General features: G+C 35.2%; 1 protein-coding gene across 2 annotated transcripts in view; it reads right to left on the bottom strand.

Moving 5' to 3' along the window:
• Window positions 1–7,415, bottom strand: part of LOC137620797 (Na(+)/citrate cotransporter-like) — a 158,571-nt gene extending 151,156 nt beyond the window's left edge. For both annotated transcript variants that reach the window (XM_068351237.1, XM_068351236.1), the window contains exon 1: window positions 7,299–7,415. The gene's annotated coding sequence lies outside the window, so the exon portion shown is untranslated. The remainder of the gene's footprint in view (window positions 1–7,298) is intronic.
• Between the last annotated feature and the right edge of the window lie 244 nt (window positions 7,416–7,659).

The raw sequence follows: 7,659 nt of genomic DNA, 5'->3' as shown, positions 1-7,659 counted from the left end.
GGAAGATAACTGGATGATTAAATTGTATAAACAAAAAAGGAGAAGTGTTAAACTGTGAGGAATACAGAGGAATGAAACTTTTTCGAGCCTGTATTCAAGATACCAGAAAGGGTAGTGGAAGGTTGAGAGGGTTAGCAGTTTGGGTTCATGAAAGAAAAGAGCAGAGTGGATGTCATGTTTATAGTAAGACAAGTCCAAGAGAAGTACATAGAAGAAAGCAGGAAAGTTTACATTCGTTTGATGGATCTTGAATAAGTATATGACATGCTACCAAAATGTTAGTTTGTTGGTGTTTAAGAAAGATGGGAGTACCGGAGAAGTGGGTAAGGTTAGTGAGAATGCTGTATAAGGGGGGGGGGGGGGCGGCAAGAACTACTGTATGAACAAAATATCTGGAAACTAAGGGACTCACTGTGAAGGTTGACCTCTATTGGGTATCTGCTCTGAGCCCATTCCAGTTCCTCGTCGTTATAGACACCTTGTCATCAGACTTAAGGAACAACGAAGAATTATTGGAAGTTATGTTTGATGAGGATTTAGTCATTGTAGCAGACACAAGAAGAACTGCAAGAAAGATTTTTAGCACCATGGAAAGGAACTTTAGGAAGGAAAGGACTGAAGATCAACATTGGAATTTGGAAAGACTGAGTTAATGGTTAGCAGTAGAGGACATAAATAAGTAAACATTCAAGTGGAGTAAGGTACAGTGCCGAAACAGAAAAATTAGTTTAACTACTTGAGATTAATAATAACAGAAGGGGGTGTTCCTGAGAAAGAAGTGAGGCAGAGAGTGAAAGAAGCATGGTGAAAATGAAGAGAGGTAACTGGAGTTCTTTTAGAAAAAAAGGCCATTAAGACTAAATATTGATATCTATAAAACATTTATGAGGCCCCTACTAGTATATGAGGCAGAAACTTTGACACTTAAGAGGAAAGAGGAGCGACTGTTGGAACGAGTTAAGATGAGAATGATAAGATGTATTGCTGGAATATCACTACTGGAAGGGAGGGAGAGCCAAGATATAAGAAGGATACACGGTATGTAATGTAAAAGATAAGGCTATGGAAGCTCGTCTCAGATAATAAGGTCATATAATAAGGAGAGAGGAGGTAAGAACATACCAGTGATAGGGCAGGGGCGGTGGCGTGCCGGGCATCAGCAAATCAGATGGATGGATGTGGTGAAGAGGGAATTGGGATGTGTGGGATTGTGGAAAGAAGATGCAAGAAAGAGAACCTGATGGAGAAAGTTGACTCCAGCTGCCAACCCTGCTATACAGTGGGATCATATCGAAAGAAGAAGAGTATGTGATTATGAGCACCATAGTTACAATAAGACTAATATCTGGTGTTCCTCAGGGTAGTGTTCTTGGCCCATTACTTCTCAATTGATAATTATAATCATATATGGTTTGGGCTAGAAAACAAGCTCGTTCCATATGCAGATGATGCTACTCTCTTTGCTTCAATTCCATCGCCTTAATGTAGATCTGGGTTGTTGAATCCTTTCATAGAGATCTAGCTAAAATTAATGCGAGGTTCAAATTACGGGGCATGAAGTTAAATCCTAACAAAATTCAATCATGGTTGTAAATAGGTCGTGGGCAATGGCTCCTCAACATCCAGATCTTTGCGTTGACAATTACTCTTTTAACTATACTGTATATAACTCTTAAAATTTTAGGTGATTCTAGATTGCAAAATTAGTTTTAAAAACCCCATGCGGTCTTTTACTTCTTCAATTGCACAAAAAAATGGCTTATTAAGAGTCTTAATTTTTTAGGATAAATCTATCATAAGGAAAGTTTTAATTCTTTCATTTTACCTTGCCTCGAGTATTGCTCGCCTATCTGGGTTTCAGCTGCTGAATCTCACCTTAATTTGTTGAATAGAAACTTGTGGTCTATTAAATTCCTTATCCTGATTTGGATATTAATCTCTGGCACCGTCGTTTAGTTAATTCTTTAAGCATGTTGCACAAGATTTTCAATAACTCTAATCATTCATTGCATTTAAATCTTCCCAGACTGTACCATCCTGGGTGTTCTACTTGACTGAAATTTGTCTCTCAGTGCTCAGATTAATAATATAGTAAGAATCATTGGATATCAACTTAGAAACATTACTTTTACTATGTACCCAAGTGTAACTCAAGTAATTACAAAACTTCATAAACAGAGGAGTAAGACTGATAAAAGGTGTCCCCCCCAGAGAAATTATTACTCCTATACTTTTGGATTACACTGGTTTGCTATCAAAACCAAAATAGAGTTTAAGATATGTGCAATAACTCTACAACCTATCAGAACCGGGCGTCCAAAATATCTAAGAGGATTCCTACACATCGTGCAGCCAACGAATCGTGTTGACACGAGAATAGGTAAAAATGGTTTCAAGTTATTGAGTTATTGGAGCAAAGATTTACCTTTACTATAAATTCTAATGTAGAGCTTTTAAACATACGGCCCCAAGACAACACTAGGCTATATTAAGAAGCTCTCACTGGACATACGAAAGACTGAAGATACTGTATTGAAGCCTTCAAAAAGCTGAAGACTTTCTTGTTTTCCAAGTGCTTTGATAATGTAGATTTGATAATTAACGTGGAATACGTTGTGTAATGCACGAAATACCTAAGAATTTATTCTCAAAAAAAAAAAAAAAAAAAAAAAATCTTACAAGTCCTATAAGAGTATATAATGGGACCAAGATAATAGCCCTTGAGAAAATTATTGAAAGTATGCATCTAATTCTAACAGCCAGGCCTTCTCCATCACATGGTGCAACACTACACAGTACTCTCGAAGTTTTCTTACAGTTGTGACTAGATTGTGGAATGATCTTCCTAGTCTGACATTTGATTTGACCGTACTTTAGATATTCAAACGTTTTGTAAAATCTTTTCTGTTGAATAGTTTGACATAAGTCTATTTTTATTGTTTACATATAATTGACTATTTTAACGTCATTACTGATCTTGAGATATTTTCTTTATTTACTTAGATGACCGCGGAGGTAGCAGAAGTAGGGGATTCAGCATTATGAAGCTTCATCTGTGGTGGATAATGTGGGAGGGTGGGCTGTGGCCCCCTAACAGTATCAGCTGAACTCGGTTGAGTCCCTTGTTAGGCTGGGAGGAACGTAGAGAGTAGAGGTCCCCTTTTTTTGTTTTGTTTCATTTGTTGATGTCGGGTACCCCCCAAAATTGGGGGAAGTGCCTTGGTATATGTATGTATGTCATATTCATTACTTATATATGTTATTTTCTATTCCTCTCTTCACAGGGCTACTTTCCATGTTGGAGCACTTGGGCTTAAAGCATTGTACTTATCAAACTGGACTTGTAGAATAATAATAATAATAATAATAATAATAATAATAATAATAATAATAATAATACTAATAATAATAATAATAATAATAATAATAATAATTTTATAATAATAAGAAAATGGTATTTGAAATTGTTAAAAATAACTGCGTTATGTTTCTTTGTTGGAGCCCTTGGGTTTATAGCATCCTGGTTTTCCAATTAGGGTTGTAGCTAAGCTAATAATAATAATAATAATAATAATAATAATAATAATAATAATAATAATAATAATAATAATAATAATAACAACAACAACAACAACAACAATAATAATAATAATAATAATAATGATAATAATATACTTTCCTTGATCTTGTGAACCTTACGGTTCTATTTACTACAGACCACAGAAGTATTACTTGAAGGAATATATGAGTAAAGAACAATTTTTATTTATCTATTTGAATGAACTTAGTATGTCAAGTACATCTCTAAAACGTAACTTTCTAAAGTTGCAATTATGGTTGCAAGTTTAAGGTATATTTATTCGTAATCTTTCTGTTATGAAAGATCTTGAATATGAATTCTTAATCACCTAAATGCCTTAAGAATGGTGTCCATCTTCGATCTTACGTAAGGGTAAAACCCTAAGTAGGCCACCGTATACCCGAGGCTATCATAAATAAAAAGAGAGGACCTGTGAACGTGGTGTCTTTTAATCTAAAGTGGAGAGCCTTCAAGTATTATCAACGACCAATCTCTCTTTCACTCGTGGGGCTAAAAACAAGAATTGTTACGTAACTTTGGTAGGTTGCTACTTAGAAATCAAGGTCAGGCCTTGAATTATCTATTCGTTTTAAGGAGCACAATCTTCCGTTTCCTGTAAGCCTAGTCCTACTTTGTAACCTCCTCATTTTCCTCCTCCTCCTCCTCCATCCATTGTATTTTGATGCCCAAAACATGTTTCTCTTTCTTTCTTTTTTTCAGATATCCTATCAAGTCTCAGGTTGAAGTGGTTGGCTCCATTACCTTCTTTCCTGGCTCCGCCACGGTTGACTAAGATCTACATAAATTGCTGCTTAGACTAGCAGAGGTATAATGGATTATTAATACAGTTCTAAAACACAGCAGTTTGCTGAAGAGTTGAATTCGTGATTTCTCGCTGGTGAGGTGGGCTTCCTCAAGGTCTAGAACCTGCTGAGTAGCTCTCTAGACCTTGAGCCTCCTAACCACTGGTCTACAAGTATCCGTGGCATGAAAATAACAAAATATGAATGTGTCGGTATTATCTGATGCTAACGTAAATGGACATGGTAGCCACGAACAGGAAAGACAAAGCTTATCCCGCTCTGGTAAGGATAGTAATACCTGTAAGGCATTGGAGGGGAGAAGCTCTTTTTGTATTTAAAGAAACAATTATTACGACTCACCTGAAAGGTTATAAATGTTAGACAACCGAGCCCTAGGCTTGTTTAGGATAAATCGAGAGAAGCAAGTATTCTACCCGATTTAATGTAATGAAAAGAGAGACAACGAGAAAGAGATTTTCTGAGACACATAACTGCTCAGGCTAGATTTGGAAAGAAACCATCGTTGTGCTGAGATGTTTGAATGCAAAAGTAAGTGACGGGATATGATAAGTTAGTGGGTTTGGGATGAGCAATGTTAAAAGAGTGTTTTCATGTGATTAAAAAAAAAAAAGAAAAAAAATTAACATTCGTGATTACTAGCAAGATTCACAGCGCTTCCAGCACGACAGATACTTTATCCTGAACTCTTATTCAAAATGAGAAGCACTACAAAAATATAATCCTGAGATTCAATGTGATTTTGCCCAATGTTCATTCAGATAATCCATCCTTTTGTTTTATTTGTAATACATCTTTCATTGCTACCTCTCCCCAACCCCACCTTCCCTTCAAATTCCCTCCCCACCCCCTCTGTCTCCTACTCCTCAGTTACTCACCAACAAATGCCCTAGTAAGATCAAACAATGATCTTGTGGTGGCCGATGTGGTAACGTCCCTGATTGATGAAGGCCAGACTGGTGTTTAAGACTTGCTCACACTCGTTAGTTTCTTTGTTAGCTGCAACCGCACCATCCTTGTGAGCTAAGGATGAGGGTGTTTGGGGGACCTATAGGTCCATCTGCTGAATCATCACCAGCCATTGCCTAGCCCTCCTTGGTCCTAGCTTGGGTCGCGAGGGGGCTTGGCCGCTTATCATATGTATGTGTGGTCAGTCTCTAGTGCTTTGTCCTGATTGATAGGACAATGTCACTGTCCCTTGCTTCTGCCATTCATGAGCGGCCTTTAAAAATCTTTATTGTTTATTTTCATTGTAGCATCTCATGCTTGAGGGTACACTCGGGCACTCACTTTCTATCTTGTTTCTCTTCCTCTTGTTTTTATGAAGTTTTATAGTTTATATATGATAAATCTAATTTAATGCTGTTAATTATCTTAAAATGTTCTATTTTGATATTAATTCTCTTGCATCATGTTTTCCCAACTAGGGTTGTAGCTTAGTTAGTAATAATAATAATAATAATAATAATAATAATAATAATAATAATAATAATAACAACAAAGAGAAAAAATTGTTAACTGAAGGTGTGCAGAGAGAGAGAGAGAGAGAGAGAGAGAGAGAGAGAGTTTGGTGTGATGAAATTTAGGTCAATTGAGATCAAATGATTAAAAATTCACATGGATTATGCCATAGATGTACTATGCTCCAATAGAAGAAGTGAGATTGCGAAAGCAGGCTTCGGCTATGATGACGTCATCACCATTCGCGAGTATTGGACCTGTTTTACTGAATCTTGGCTCTAAATGGGTTGGTCACGCACTGGTGAGAGGTGAGTGCGCGTGCACGTGCATGCCTATCTATCTAAATATTTAGCCGCAATTATTGACGGGTTGTGTACACTAGTTTATATATATATATATATATATATATATATATATATATATATATATATATATATATATATATATATATATATATATATATATATAATTTGTATCATACAGTTTCAGCTAAAATCTGAACCAGGATATATATATATATATATATATATATATATATATATATATATATATATATATATATATATATATATATATATACATTATATATATATATATATATATATATATATATATATATATATATATATATATATATATATATATATAAATGTTTATATATGTATATATACATACATATATATATATATATATATATATATATATATATATATATATATATATATATAAATGTTTATATATATATATATATATATATATATATATATATATATATATATATATATATATATATATATATATATATATATATATATATATATATATCCAGGTCCAGCAGTCAGACCATTTACATTAAGAGCTAAGAGACCAAAGCCCAGTCCTGGGAATACTGCTTACAGCCGGAGCTGAAAAGGACAATAGTATTCTATGATAATGTCACTATAAAAAAATATTCTACACTTCTCGCTTTCATCAGTATTAACAATAATTATCATCCTGAAAACAAAAAAATATTAAACCCTTGTTACCATATAAGCCTATTCCAACCTTGACGTGGTGAAAGGGTTTGTGTATTGCCATGATCAGCAAAGCTGTAGGATACTAGGAAGGGACACACATACTACTGTAGGTCAGTTTGCTGAGAGCGCTCAGGTGAAAATATCCCACCATCACCAATACCCACTGGCTAGCGCAGTGATGAAAACTGGCTAAACCCCAGACATGAAGTGCTACGTGTGAGGTCTTTGGCCTGCACTGAACTCGAAAGGGCTGCATTTGTTGTTGTGTGTAGTGTATGAGATTCGACAGTTTCACGAAACTTTTAAATCTTTGTGGACTACACACGGAACAAATTTACACACTAACGCTTGGAAATGTCTAAATTGTTGCTTACTTACAGTGGGAATCACTTAAATATCTATAATATAATTAATTACCTTGACACCGAAGAGGTCTTTGGCGTATCAACAAAGGCACAAGTAAACTACTATCTCGAGACTTGAGTGATGACAAACTGAAGAAGAGAAAACGATCGCTGTTTTTTTCTGACCTTTCAAATCTTACGATAAGACTGATTTGGAGATCATTCAATCGCTATCCGATTTTTATCTTATCGTCTTTTAAAACGACCAACCTTCGAAGCTACTCCAGTTTCGTTCTTGCGCAAGAAAAGCTTCAATTGAGAAGTTGTTTCTCAATGTTTCTAAATTTCCAATAACTTTTAGCACACTTTGCTGTGAGCTCCAGAATTCAAGATTCTCCCTCCGAAAGTGTTCTTTAATTGAATCCCAAAAGTTT

The sequence above is a fragment of the Palaemon carinicauda genome, chromosome 27 (genome assembly GCF_036898095.1).
Source record: "Palaemon carinicauda isolate YSFRI2023 chromosome 27, ASM3689809v2, whole genome shotgun sequence".
NCBI classification, from domain to species: domain Eukaryota; kingdom Metazoa; phylum Arthropoda; class Malacostraca; order Decapoda; family Palaemonidae; genus Palaemon; species Palaemon carinicauda.
This window is presented reverse-complemented; position numbering and strand designations above follow the sequence as displayed.